Here is a 15629-nt window from a genome sequence, read left to right as displayed (position 1 = left end):
ACTTCTGGTGGTTTTCTGGTGGTTAATTGGAGATAAGAGTCTCACAGACTTTCCTGCCCAGGCTTGCTTTGAATTGTGATCCTCAGATCTCAGCTTCCTGAGTAGCTAGGATTACAGGCGTGAGCCACCGGTGCCCGGCAACACCTTATTCTTAAACTCAGAGCTTGGCACTTACTAGCCAGGTGCTCTACCACCTAAGCCATGACCCTAGTCCAGTTTTGCTTTAGTTATTTTGGAAGCAGAGTCTTATGTTTTTACCCTAGGCCAGCCTCAGATGACAACTGCCCTACCTAGGACAGACACACACCACCACATCCAGCTTGTTGGCTGAGATGGAGTCTTACTAACTTTTTGCCCAGACTGGCCTAGAACTAAGATCCTTCTAGTCTCCACCTCTCAAGTAGCTGGGATTACAGGAATACACCATCCCACCTGGTGTCCAGCTTTTATTCTTAAAAAATGAGTTGAGGTGAGGATGTGAGAGTAGAGGATAATGTCACCAATGATGAGATCTCTGTGGGACACACGCATACAAAGGAAAAGAGACAGTGATTTTGGCAAGCCGAGAGCTGATGGCAGGATCACCTGAACACTGTGGTGGGCAAGAGGAAGCAGGAGCAATGGTGAGGTCACAGTATCACCACACTAGCTCTGCGGTGGAAGGAGAGAGGACAGGAGGACATGATAGAGGGTCCCTCCACAAAAGAGAGGGAAATGAGCATGTTCCCCAGCTGAGAGGAGCCAGGAAAAGAGGCAGGGGATGGTCCTGGGAGAGGAGGCAATGACACTGAAAAGGAAGATGAGGAAGAATTGGGGGACGACTGGAGAGATGTGGGAGGGAGAGGTGGCAGGAGTTGGAGCTCAATGGGAAGTGGAGAATGCATGGGCAGAGGGACACCCAGATTCCTGGTCTTGAAGCTGGGGCTGCAAAGGGATTTGATCATGTCTTGGTAAGTATATGATATTGCTGGCCATCCAAGTGTGCCAATGGAGGTGAAAGTGGATGTAGGTGAAGGATTGGCTGAATAGATGAACAGCATGGTCCCGAGAACAGAACATGGTGAATTACACTGGCAATTCGTCTGTCTTTCTCTGGACTCTGAGCTCCTACAGGACATGTCCAGGGGCTTCGAGGCCCATGACTTCAGAGGAGCCCCAGTGAGCACTCAGTGAAAATGTGTTGTACAATTGTACACAGAATGTATGCATGTGTGTATGTATGTGTGTATGAATGTATGTATTTTGATGGGTGATGGGTAGGTGGGTAGATGGATGGATGGATGGATGGATGGATGGATGGATGGGTGGGTGGGTGGGTGAATGGGGGGATAGATGGATGGATGAGTGGGTAGGTAGGTAGATAGGTGGGTGGATGGATGGATGGGTGGATGATGGATGGATGGATGGATGGATGGGTGAGTGGGTGGGTGAATGAGAGGATAGATGGATGGATGAGTGGCTAGGTAGGTAGATAGGTGGGTGGATGGATGGAGGGATGGATGTATGGATGGATGGATGGATGGGTGGGTGAGTAGATACAATTGGTGGATGCGTGGATACTGTAGTCCAGGCTTCCATTTTCTAGGCTTGGGCTGAGTCAGGGACGGGTATGACAGAGGGCTGGGGGAGTGCTGAACAGCTTTCGGAGGAAGATTCTACAGGAAGGGGAACAGATGGGCTGTGGGTGGTAGGAGAGGAAGGACTCGGAGATGACTTGGGGCTCCTGGCTGCAGACCCAGGCCACAGTGACACCCAGTGCTAATGAGAATGAGGACCGAAACCTGTTAGGAGTGGAGAATGATGCAGTGAGCTTGTTATATGCTGGGCTTGCTATCCCAAAGCCAGCTGGGGACTGGCTCGGAGTTTCTTACTGGGGAGCAACAAGGCCCGTCTGGGGGCCAACACAGCAGTGTTGGCACCAAGGGCAGGGGTGCAGGTACAAAGGATACTCAGGGTTCCAGGACACTCTGCAGGACCCCACATGTGAGTGAGGGTAGGTGAAGGGAGAGATGAAGGGAGAGGCGGAGAAGACAAAGTCAGGTAAGCAGTACACATTCACATATGTGTATGCGTGCGCGCGCACACACACACACACACAGAGCTGGGTCCTGACACAATGCAGGTGTTTAATTAACTTGTGTGGATTAATCAACCATTAGGTGGACAAAGTGTGAATGACAGTGACCCAGTTACCAGGAATGACCCCTCCCTCAGCCCAAGCCCCAGAGGCAGACAGATGTGGCATGTGCACACATAGATATATATGTGCATATGTGTACAGGCACACACGCACACACAGAGAGCATAGAAACTTGGAGCATTGAGCTTAGAAACTTAGTGTAAGTCCAGCACGGGTCTATGGCTTTGGAATGAGGTTAAAAACAAGGCAGTAGGGAGAGGGAAAGGGGACCCTGGGACAAACAGCAGGGACATGGCCATGGACATACTATAAATGCACACATGCGTACACACACACTGCACTGATGGGCACAGCACATGGTGCTTGTCTACTAGTGGGGACAGAGGTGGGGAAGGAAGGGGACCTGATGGGAGGGCTCAGAGGGGAGCACTGCACAGAAACAGACTCTACAGGATTTGCCACAAGAACTTGTAGAGCACCTACTGTGTGCTGGACAGTGGAGAATGGCCAAAACACACAGTGGGAAGAGGACAGCCCGGTGCTCAGAGCACAGCCCTCCCAGCACAGAGAGACAACAGGCCTGGTAAGCTGACAGGATCAACTCCGAGGTGAAGAGCTGAGCACAGAACAGAGCAGGGCATGGAAGCAGCATGCGGAGGAGGGAAGGGCTACTGTGAAAAGGGCGGTCAGCCTCTGAGCCGAGGGACAGGGAGGAAGCAGACCTGAAGACAAAAGCCCTGAGACAGAACTGCTAGGGCTGGGAGTGATGGTGATGATGGTGATGATGGTGATGATGGTGATGGTGGTGATGATGGTGATGATGGTGATGGTGGTGATGGTAGTGATGATGGTGATGATGGTGATGGTGATGATGGTGATAATGGTGGTGGTGATGATGGTGATGGTGGTGATGGTGGTGATGATGGTGATGATGGTGGTGGTGGTGATGATGGTGATGGTGATGATGGTGATGATGGTGATGATGGTGCTGATGGTGATGATGGTGATGGTGGTGATGGTAGTGATGATGGTGATGGTGGTGATGGTAGTGATGATGGTGATGATGGTGATGGTGATGATGGTGATAATGGTGGTGGTGATGATGGTGATGGTGGTGATGGTGGTGATGATGGTGATGATGGTGATGGTGGTGATGATGGTGAGGATAGTGATGATGGTGATGGTGGTGATGATGGTGATGATGGTGGTGGTGGTGGTGGTGGTGATGATGGTGATGGTGATGATGGTGATGATGGTGATGATGGTGATGATGGTGATGATGGTGATGATGGTGCTGATGGTGATGATGGTGATGATGGTGATGGTGGTGATGGTAGTGATGATGGTGATGATGGTGATGGTGATGATGGTGATAATGGTGGTGGTGATGATGGTGATGGTGGTGATGGTGGTGATGATGGTGATGATGGTGATGGTGGTGATGATGGTGAGGATAGTGATGATGGTGATGGTGGTGATGATGGTGATGATGGTGGTGGTGGTGATGATGGTGATGGTGATGATGGTGATGATGGTGATGGTGATGATGGTGATGATGGTGATGGTGGTGATGATGGTGATGATGGTGATGATGGTGATGATGATGGTGATGATGGTGATGGTGATGGTGATGATGGTGATGGTGATGGTGATGGTGGTGATGATGGTGATGGTGATGGTGATGATGGTGATGATGGTGATGGTGATGGTGATGATGGTGATGGTGACAGGCAGGTTGATGGAGAGAGGAAGAGAATGTGGGAGGTGAGGCTGGGAGTGAGCTTCGGGTCAGAGCAGTGCAGATCTTGGAGGAAATGGGGGAACATTTGGATTTCACAAGCAGAGGGTGGCGTGACCCGATGGCTCTGGGTGACGATTGAGCTGGCCGCAGGGGAGGAAGCAGGGCACCTGGGCCTGAGGCTGGAGCCGAGTCCCAGAGGAATGATGGCTCCTGAGTAGGGAGGAGAATGTGGGCACTTGGGAGGAGCCCAGCCAACAGGGTTCACCAGCAGCGGAACAGGGCTATGAACTGACCAGACAAGGGACCCAGGAGACAGCTGGGGTTCCACATGGGAGGGCCAGAGGAGGAGCAAGTTTGCAGGGAGGCGGAGGAAGCCAGCGGTGGACACAGTGATCTGAGAGGCCCTGCTGGACGCCTGAGCAGGGATGCCGACTGGGCAGTGGAGCCTGGAGTTCAGGGAGAAGCAGTCAAGGGTTGTTGGCAAGTAGATGGCCTGCCAAACCCGTGAGCTGGAGAGATCCTCCGAGGGGGGGGGGGGGGGCGGTCCAAAACCAAAAAAGAGTGACAGGGGAGCCCGGGGCGGGGCTGTGTGTCTGTAATCTCAGCACTTAGAGGCTGAGACCTAAGGACTGCCAGTTCAAGTGAGACCCTGTCTCAAAAATGAAATTTATCTCAGTGGGTGGAAGAGTGTTTGCCCAATGTGTGAGAGGCTCTGGGTTCTATCCTCAGTGCCAGGGGAGAGAGAAAGAGGAGGAAGAGGAAGAGGAGGAGGAGGAGGAGGAGGAGGAGGAGGAGGAGGAGGAGGAGGAGGAGGAGGAGGAGGAGGAGGAGGAGGAGGAGGAGGAGAAAGGGGAGTTGAAGGGAAGAGAAGGGGAAAGAGAAGAAGGAAAAAGAAGAGGAGGAGGAGGCGAGGAAGAGCAGAGAGGAGGAGGAAGAGGAGGAGGAGGAGATGGAGAAGGAAGAGAAGGAAGAGGAGAACAAAGAGAGGAGGAGAAGGAAGAGGAGGAGGAGGAAGAAGAGGAGGAGAAAGAAGAATGGGAGGAGGAGGAGAACAAAGAGGAGGAAAAGAAAAGAAGAGGAGAGAAAAAAGAGGAGGAAGAGGTGAAGGGGAGGAGAAGGAAGAGGAGGGGAAAGAAGAGAAGGAGGAGGAGGGGAAAGAAGAGAAGGAGGAGGAGAAGGAGGAGGGGAAGAAGGAAGAGGAGGAGAAAGAAGAGGAGGTGAAGGGGAGGAGAAGGAAGAGGAAGGGGAAGAGGAGGAAGAGGAGGAGGCGGAGAAGGAGAAGAAGGAGGAGAAAGAGAAAGAAAAGGAAGAGGAGGAGGAGGAGAAAGAGGAAAAGGAGGAAGAGGAAGAGGAGAAAGAGGAGGAGAAGGAGAAGATCTCCACTGTGTTAAGGTGAGAAGCAAAAGCAGAGGGAGGGGGAAGGGACCCCGGAACAGACAGGGAGAGGACACAGGCTCTGCGCCCCTAGGGGGCACCTGTCCCCCTGCTCCCCCAGCTCGGGGCCCTCAGAAGACCTTCCAGAGACAATGGAGTCACTGGGCCTGCTCCCCAGGGGAGCTGCACCCAGGAGAGCTGCGGCCACCGACCCAGCCTGCATCCCAGGGGAGCCAGAAACAGAGGGGCACACAGCTCCCCTCACCCCTCATGCCCCAGGGAGTGAGGGCAGTATGGGGGCCTTCTCCCTCCCCACTGTGCCTTTGTTCTGTTCAGCACACACACACACACACACACACACACACTCACACTCACACTCACACTCACACTCACACAGAGATGAGGCAGATGCACAAAGACATTCAGACATGCGAAACACACAGGACTCGCAAATGCTCCTGAAAAGGAATGAGTGAGAAGAGAGGAGAATGGAACTCACAAAGAAAGACATCCAGAAACGAAAGGCTCCCAGACAGGAGGGGATGGGGGAGAGTAAGGGGGAGACGGTGAAAAGTCCTGGGGTCACTGTGGTCTATTTGTCTCTGGGACTGGGAGCGGACGGGTATTTTATATTCATCTGCGCAGGCTTTTTTGGTATTTTCTGCCTTTCCTACAGCAATGGAAAACAATAAATGTCATTTCTAAAAGAAAGAAGCTGTCCATGGAGAAGGAACAAAGCCACAGGCTGCAGAGGCAGCTAGAGGCGGGAGAGGGGGAGTGCATGCATGGATGAGCCAGCACGCGTGCATGCGCGCCCATGTGCATGCGTGCACACACGTGCATGCGCGCGCACACACACATGCACACGCGCACACACTCCCAGCTTGAGCAGCAAGAATAAAATTCTAGAAATCTAAAAAAGAAAACAGAGGAAAGAGGAGAGTCAAATAGAATGGATGGACACAGACACACACAGACACACAGACACACACAGACACACAGACACACACACATTATCATCATCATCATCATCCTCATCCCAGCCCCTGCATAGCTCAAGTTCCTACCCCACAGGCCCATCACAACTGCGTGTTGGTGGTAGCTGTGTGTTTAGTGGTGTTGTCTGGCTGCAAACATAATAGAACTTTCTGTGCTGAGAGCCAACAAAGGAACTCATGAATGAGAGCTACCCAGAAGCAAGGGAGGGCAAACAGCTGGGAAACTACACAGAGAGCGTGTATGAGGCAACAAGAAGCATGTGTGGAAACACACATGTGCACGCACACACACACACACACATCCCACAGGCAAAGGGAAAGTGGCAATTGGGAAAGGCTATGGAGCCAGATCTGGTGGCCACACTTGTAATCCTGGGATTTACCAAGCAAGACAAGAGGATTGGGCATTTGATGCTAGCCTGAGTTACAAAGTGAGCTGAGGCCAAACTGGCCTATGTAGTGAGACCCCCATCTTGAAAAACAAACAACAACAAAACCCCACAAAAACAAAGGGCATAGCTCAGTGGTACAGTGCTTGCCTAGCATGTGAAAAGGCCCTGGGCTTAATTCCCAGCACAGCAAAGAAAGAAATAAAGGAAGGAAGGAAGTGAAGGAGGGAGAAAAAGGCTGCAGAGACAGGAGGTGGCAGAAAGCCAGATAGATAGACAGACTGGCAAATGGTGTCAAGGGGTCAGAAGAGCAGACATGCGCACTGTAACATACACGCCCAACGAGCTGGGTGAGGCCAGAGCAGAGGGGTGAACGCAGAGATGGAGGGGCTGGGTACAGAGCGAGAGATGGTGACAGGGACAAAGGGAGGCGCAGGGACACAGGGCAGAGTCCCTGGAGGAACAGAGGTTGCAGGGGGCGGAAGGGATGCATGCACCTGTGTGCCAGCCCGTCAGTGCCCAGGCTCACACTCGCACTGAGTGTGCACAGGCACACTCCCAGCAGGGGGCAGAGGGGCCTTTCAGGAAACCACACCGCAGGACTGCTCTTGCCTTCTCTGTGTTTCTCCATGCTTTCTAACCATCCCATCATGACCATGGATTCATTCGTCTCAGAAGCAGAAAAAGCTGCAGGCCTGGAAAGAAAAAGGAAGAAAAAGAAAGAAAACCAGGGAAGAGAGTGGATGGAGATAAAGCTGGAGGACAAAGGAGGGAGGGCCACCCCCCCACATGCACACACATGTGCACACGCATGTACACGTGTTCAAACACGGGCATGGTGCTGTACCGGAGCACGGAGCCCAGCCCCCAGACTCAGAAGGAGAGCCGGGGAGCACGGGCTGCTGTGATTCAGTGTGTGAAGTTCCTTGGGGGCTCCAGCCTGCTCCCCTGCAACCTGCCTCCACCTCAGTGTGACGTCTAAGTGAGCCAGAGCAGGGTGGGGACCTACTTCAGGAGGACTCCAGAGTGAAGCGGGGGTCGGGGAGCGCAGCGGGGGCCGGGGCAGTCAGACAAAGGCTGCAAGAGTAGAAGTTGAGGCATCAGACAGACAGACAGACAGGCACAGAGTCAGGACAGTGGGCCAAGTAGACAGAGGCAGGCCAGGGTTACCTCACCAAGCCTGGCAGCCCAGGAGTGGGCCTGATTGCAGCTGGACAAGGACAATGAGAGGAGCGGATTTGGCCCCAGGACAGGAGCCCCCAGGGCCAGGTGGAGGGATGGTAGGAGACTTGCCCATGCAGTAGGCTCACAGGTGTGCACGCATGAGCACACACACATGCACTAACACACACACACACACACACACACACACACACACACACACACACAGTAGTGGAAGAAGACAGAGCAGGCCTGCAGGGAGGAGCCAGCAAGGGAACCATGTGGCTGGAGACAGACTCAGACAGGGGACATCTGGAAAAATGGAGAAGGAAAGACAGCCAGGGCAAGGGGAGAAGAGGAGGAGTGGGGGGGGAGGGGAGGGAGAGAGAGATCAATGAGAAGAGAGGGAAACAGCAGGAGAGATGCAGAGACCGCTCAGAAACCACAGGCTGAGGGGGGAGCTGAGACAAAGGACTCAGAGCCACGCCATGCGTCTTCCTCCCCCCCCCCACTCTCTCTCCTTTTCTCTCTCTCTTTCCAGGGCAGATTTCTATAACACCTTAGAGACAGAGAGACCCCTGGCTAGAGGAAGGGAAACAGGTACTTTCAAACATACACCGCGATCACACACACACTCTGGCTCCCAGAATGCGCACAAAAGCAAGAACTCTGTGAAGAGGGAGAAGGAGGCATGTAGAGTCTTGCTCTGGCTCTCTTTCTCTCTCTTTCGGGGGGTGTGGGGTAAGGGGGCAGAGAACAAATACAGGAAAGCAGATGGAGATGCTCAAGAATGCACAAAGCCACCTAACTTATGCTCCGGGAAGACAGGTATGACAATCAGACAGAGAGAAAGATAAACACACACACACACACACACACACACACACACACACACACACACACACACACACAGAGCAAGAAGTGGTCTGGACTCATTCAGGGGAGGAAGGGAAGAGGGGCTGGAGTCCAGGCAAGGCCCCCGTCCCCACCCCCCCCACCCCTGCTGGAAGGAGACCCCTCCTGGACACAGGGGACTCCAGCTGAGTGGTGAGTGGTTCCTGGCCTGTGCTGATAAACAGGTGGGAGCTATTGTGACACCCCCTCCTTTGGGACACCCCAAAAAGATGACACTAACTCCAGAAAGGGGGGCAGTGAGAGGACTGAGAAAGTCAGGAACACTTCACCCAACTGCAGGAAGAAGACTTGGGAAGGAGACATGGAAGATGTGTTGGGAAAAGGCACTTCAACGAGGGAGCAGGTGCAAGGGCCCTGGGGTGGGAGGTTGGGAATGGCAGGTCCTCTGGGCACTGGTGGCTGGCCTAGTGACCAGGAAGGAATGAAGCATGCAAGGTATGCCAGGACTGGAAGGGAAGAAAGAGACTGCAGCTGGGAGGGAGGGCAGGGGCTGGCAGGAATGGGGGAGGGCTGGGGGGGGGGGGATTCAGTGTCTAGAGAGTGTGAACGAAGGACCAGGAATGGGAGGCCACCCCAGAGGGAAGGCAGCAGGAGGAGAGGCTCACAAAGGGGACTGTGACAGTGGGGGTGACACCGTAGGTGGCTTGGGATGAAGGCTGAAGATGCAGCTGTGTACATTGATGCTCCAGAGTCAGCCAGGGTCACCAAGATTTTTCCAGAAAGAGGAACCAGAGGCTGGTGATGGACTCAGCGGCAGAGCTCTCATCTAGCGTGCACGGGGTTGAGGGTCCCATTACAAAAAAAAGTTACCGAGCAAAGGGGAGGGGAGGAAGTGGAGGGGGGAGTGGGGTGATGGAAAGGGTTGGGGATTAGACGGGCCGGTGGCTGCTCAGCACTGTGAATTCACCAAATGCCACTGGATTGCTCACCTTCGGAGGCTAATTTTAAGCAAATGGATTTCGCCACAATTTAAAAACAAAAGGTTTCAGTTGGGCATCATGGTGCATGCTTGTAATCCCAGCACTCGGGAGACAGGTGGAGGCAGAAGGATTGGGAGTTCAACTTCAGTCTGGGCTACATAAAGAGAAAATGTCTCCAAAAGAAATTTAGTTTAATTTAAAAAGAAAAAAAAAAGAAAAAGTAAGAGCCAGGCACTGGTGGCTCAGGCCTATAATCCTAGCTACTCAGGAGGTTGAGATCTGAGGATTATGGTTCAAAGCCAGCCTGGGCAGGAAAGTCGATGAGATTCCTATATTTAATTTACCACCAAAAAGCCAGAAGTGGAGCTGTAGCTCAAGTGGTAGAGTTCTAGCCTGGAGCAAAAAAGCTTAGGAGCAGCATCTAGGCCCTCAGTTCAAGTCCCAGATGGGCACCAAAAACCAACCCACCAACCAACCTCAGGTCCCTACCCAGCCCTGCCACATGGGGTATATTGACTATGGCGTTTGTGGATGGAAATCTTAGGGAACCTAAACGTTTCTCCAGCGCAGTGGCTCCTCCACAGAGAGGCGACAGGAGCTCCTTGAACACCGGTGCACGCACACACAGACGCAGGCCTGACGCACGAAGGAAAGAGAAGAAAACCAGCAGAGCTCTGAGGGAGACAGGGAGGGGGCCGGGAGAACGGAAGCAGCGAGGCGAGACCCCCACACCGCCAGGGGCTGCGGGATGACTCACGCCTGTGCCCGGCCCACACGCAGAGCCCGATCTCAACCGGCAGTGGACGTGAGCAGTGACGCCCACAGCAGCCACCGCCACTGACAGGGACGTGCAGGCCCCAACAAAGCCCCCAGGCAGCGGTGGGGAGAAGGGGGGAGTGTGACCCACGGGAGCTGGATTGCAGGACAGAGGGCAGGACATAGCTAGCCATATGGCTAGCCATAGAGCCTGTGATGGCCCTGGAGTGTCCAAAAGAAGGAAGGACACACAGAGCGTCACTCCCACAGATCCCTGTGCTCCGAGAGCCACGCACACACCAGCCATCAACAGCGGACAGCCAGACAGACAGATGTGCAGACACCCAGGGTGGCCATGAAGCAGGACAGTTCCCAGCAGACCATTTCTCAGGAGACACAGACACACAAACCACATGTGTACCCAGCCCAACACACACACACACACACCACCACCACCACCACCACCACCACCACCACCACCACCACCAATATTCAGCCCAACAGCCTTCTAATCCTCATTCCTTCCTGTGGGTACAGGCAGCAAGGGCTGACCCCTGCAAAGGCAGGTGGAAGAGAAGAGGGGGGCACATGTCCCCCAGAACATCACCCCAAACTGGGTACCACAGGGCATTGGGACCCATGAAGCAAGAACCCGGGAAGCTGTGGAGAAGCCATTCCTGCGGGGGGCGGGGGGCCACGGGCGGGTAGGGGTAGGCAGATTGGAACTCAGGGGCCAGAGGCCAGGATGGAGAGGCCAGAGGGGGCCTGGGTGGGAAGTGAGAAGGGAGAAAGGTGAAGAGGTGGACGGGCTCAAGGTTGGCAGGAAGGCAGTCATGGTTACAAGGGGAGCTGTTTGGGGACCTGGCATTGGACAGGGGTGAGGAACTTGGGGTGTGAAGCTGGCCCGGGGTGGCAGTGGGAGACTGGCCATCTGTGATGGGGAGGGGACCACGACGGGAGGGGGGTGCTAGCTCCAAAATCCTGGTGAGAGGTTCTGTGAGCACCTGACAAAGAGTTGACCAGAAACATCAGAGGGACAGACCCAAGGGAGGGGGGGGGCCTGAGTGGGAGCTGGCCATGATCTGCCCAGGGAAAGGATGGGGGGGGTGGACAGGAACAGAGAGAAATGAGTCCACATCCTCTCTGAGTATCCATTCCTGGGAAAGAAAGAGAGGGAGGCAGATGTGGAGGCAATGGAGTGAGGGACAGGCGGCGGGCGACACACACACACACACAAGCTTGTGCGTGCTCTGTCTCTCCCTCTCTCCCTCTCCTTCTCCCCTGCAGTGATGCACAGAACAGAGGCAAAATTCAATAAGACTGGAAGAAGGAGGGGAGCGGGAGCGCGCGAGGAAGCCGCAGCCTCAGAGGAGGCGGTCAGTAAGCGCTGGTGGAAGGAAGGAACAAAGAAAGGACGTCCAGAAGGGAAAGTGACAGCCATGGTCCGTGTCCCACATAGACAGTGAAGAACACCGCGAGGGGCGGCACGGCGGGAGGGGGAGTCTGAGGCTTTCCCCTGCAGAGTTGCACATTCTAGGGTAGACAAGTTACACCTCCAGCCTGTGATGACAGGAAGGGCTGAGAAGGCAGGGGAGGTGCGGGGAGGGCACGGGCGATGGACGACTGACCAGAGGAACGACTCTGAGCGGTGTTGGAAAACAGACATACAGGAGTCGTGGTGAAGAGAGATGGAGGCGGGGAGCCTTGGGGAGCCCTTGGCAATCTGGCGGGTTCACTGGAACGTGACCTGTTGGGGTGGGGTGAGTCAGGAACACGGGAGGAATGGACCAGATGCTGAGCCTAGGGTTAGCCTTGAAGGCCAGGGGCCAGGCAGAGGCTCAGGAAGCTGGGCGCTCACCGCGATGGGGTGATGGAGGTGGGGAGGGGCAGAGAGGCCAGGCAGCGTCCTGCAGAGGGAGGACAAGCAGGGAGTCTCAGGAGAGAGGCCCAGAAATAACTGTTGGACAGACAGAGGAATGGATGGACAGATCGCCAGTGCTTGTGCTTGTCTGCAGAACATGAGCACCAGGAGAGATTTGGAGGAGACACTAGGAGGGACAGGGCCAAGTGCATCCAGAGGAAAGGAGCTGGAGCCGAGTTGGGGAGCAGAACCCAGGTGGGGAGCAGCTCCATCACACACACACACACACACACACACACACACACACACACACACACACACACACACGTCCAGGGCAGATTTCAGAGACGCCTCAGAAACAGGGAAAGCATAGGAGGGAAGGCAAGAAAGATGGGAACTCTTGTGCGTGTGCGCGCGCGCACACACACACACACACCGCACGGGACTGTGCAGTCAGTCTTAATGGGAAAATGAATTAACGACCGAGCTGTGACACACAGAGGCAGAAAGGGAGAGAAACAAAGACAGCGAGATGCAGAGATAGAGACACACAGAGCCGGAGGACAGGAACAAAAGACAGCGTACAGGGGAGACAAAGAGACACAGGAACACAAAGCCAAGGAAAAGAAGGGGGCCCCGGGCCCCCCCTTCCAGGCTGTGCAGAAGGCGGCTCACACCTAGGGAAGGACGGCCATGACCAAAGCGGCCTCCAGCCTGGGTCCAGAGTTGGTCGGTCAGCCCCTGCTGGCAGCAGCCACAGCAAGGAACACACACACACACACACACACACACACACACACACACCCTGCAGTGCCCAGCACACCCATGCAGCCTGCTGACTACACCACACACATGCACACACACACATGCTCACACATGCACACACAAAATCAGTGTCAGGAATACTCCAGAAAAGACAACACGTAGTTGAGGTCCCAGGAAGGAGAGGGATGCAGGCACACTCTCCGGCTGCCTGTCTGTCTGTCTGTCTGTTTGTGTGTGTGCCTGTCATCTGTCTCACCCACATGCCTCACACCACACGCAGATCAGGAAACAGTGGGGCAAGGAAGGGGAGAGGCTGTGATGGTTGGATTCAGTCCTGGCCTGGTGGGAGCTTTCCACCTGCTCTTCTGCTGCCCCCTGCAGCATCTACCCACATCCACCCATTTAACCCGCAGCCCTCACCCTCTGGAGCTGCTTGGGGCCCATCTTCTCTCCTGAAGCCTTGGACTTCCTTCATTATCTATCACTGCTCGCCCATCCTCAGGGCACACCGTAGATCATGGACCCCCCTCAGCTTCCTCCTGAGGTTTTTTTTTTCCTTAGTTTTCCTCATGGGTCTCTAACCCCTAGGCCAGGGCCAGGCCTAGGCCTGTGTCAGAGGAGCCCTGTAGAAACCTGCCAGTGAATGAATGATCTAGTGAGTGAATGAGAGCAGGAATGCCTATATGCCCACGCCATGGGAAGCTTAATGGGGGATGAAAAAGCCGAAGGTGGGCTGGGTGTGACAGTGCATGCCTGAGACCCCAGCGTCCTGGAGGCTAGACAGGAGGAGGGTAAGCTCCAGGCCAGTGAGGTTATCAAGCAAGACTTAATCCAAGAACAAAGAGATCAAGCAAGGGAGGGAGAGAGAAGGAAGGAAGGAAGGAAGGAAGGAAGGAAGGAAGGAAGGAAGGAAGGAAAACAAAAGATAGATGATAGATATTTAGATAGATAGATAGATAGATAGATAGATAGATGAAAGAAAAGGAAGGAAGGAAGGAAGGAAGGAAGGAACAAAGGAACGAAGGAAGGAAGGGAAGGAAAAGGAGGAGGGAAGAAAGCGAGCCAGGAGGTGGGAGGGAGAGACCTGGACGGAGCAGAGTCTGGAGCCAGCACATCTGGAATAATCAAGATGGAGGCCTGGAGGAGGGCACTGGAAGTGGGGCCGGTAATGGGAGCGTAAACCCTGGCTTGCACGTGTACACACTCACGTGTACACACTGTGTATAAATGCAGCACGGAGCCAGAACATCTGAAAGACAGGGCAGAAGAAGGGGCGTGTGTGTGTGTGTGTGTGTGTGTGTGTGTGTGTGTGTGTGTGTGTGTGCACGCATGCACACACACACACACACACACACACACATGCTCATCCAGCCACCATCACCACAGTGCCTTTCCTAGTCCATCCTGCTGTCTCTGATTTCTGTTGTCCATCCATCTGTCTGTCCCTTTTTCTTTCAGCAAAGAACAGCTTTTCTGAACCCATGAGAGAAATAAAGGCGGGGGGGCGGGGGGAGACAAAATGAAAGAAAATGTAGACCAGGTACATGTGTGTGTGTGTGTGCATTTATGAGTGCATGCATTTGTGTGCACGTCTTGTGCATGTATGTACAGGTGTTGTGTGCACACATCCAGTGCAGGTGGGAGCAGTCGGTATGCAGAGGACACACACGCCACACGGGGCACACATGACACACCCAGCCCTGCACCTCAGCACACGCAGGTCACTGAGAAGCCTCTCCCAGCCTGCAGGGCCGGGGGCATGGGGCTGGCCCCACCAGCCAGCTGAACTGCGGGCTCTTGCCTGTAATGTCATCATCCTGGACACAGGAGGGCCCGGCTGGGAGCAGCTGGCTGCAGGGGATGAGCTGAGCTCACAAGGCCCAAGGGGCACTCACGCCCCCTGGACGTGTGATGGGGAAATAGATGCATTGTGCACGAGGAGCCAGAGCAAACCTACCACAGCCACATATACACGCAGCTCCGGCCCCCAGCGCCGGGCCGCGGGGGCTGGGAAGGAGGGGGGCTGGAGCACCCAGTGTCTGCCTCAGATCTTCTGTGCGGTGGGGTCTCACCTGGGTGGGCATTCGCATGGATAATGTCAGCCCCCTATCCCGGCTGTGCCCTTCGGTGGGGGAAAAGGAGGGTGAGGCCGTGGGCTTTCCTCCTGGCTCTCTCCTGTGCCCCGGCAGCCTTATAAACCTGGAAACACAGGTTTATACACACCGCCCGGCGCCTCCCACAGATCTTCCATGGCCACAGCAGCAACACTCTCTACTCAGGTCTGGCAGCTTCTGTAGGTGACCATTTGAATCCTGAGCTTCCCAAGCTTTGGGGGACCTCAGGCATGGTCTGGTGCTTCTCCCCAGATGTGATCCCCCAACACAGCGGCAGATGTGCACACACGGCCACAGCCAGCCATGGCTATCTCTAATCAGAGCCCTGTCAGCCCCCACCCCAACCCTGCCAGCTACCAGGGCAGCCCAGCCCAAGGCTCCCCACCACAGACCATTCTCACATCTGGCTTCTAACTCCCCTAACACACAGACACACAGACACACACACACACAGACACACACACACACACACACACACACACACACACACGCTCA

The sequence above is a fragment of the Dipodomys merriami genome, unplaced genomic scaffold (assembly GCF_024711535.1).
Source record: "Dipodomys merriami isolate MVZ:Mamm:240054 unplaced genomic scaffold, mDipMer1.0.p SCAF_7, whole genome shotgun sequence".
In the NCBI taxonomy this organism is placed as follows: Eukaryota; Metazoa; Chordata; class Mammalia; order Rodentia; family Heteromyidae; genus Dipodomys; species Dipodomys merriami.
Note: the sequence above shows the minus strand (reverse complement) of the source record.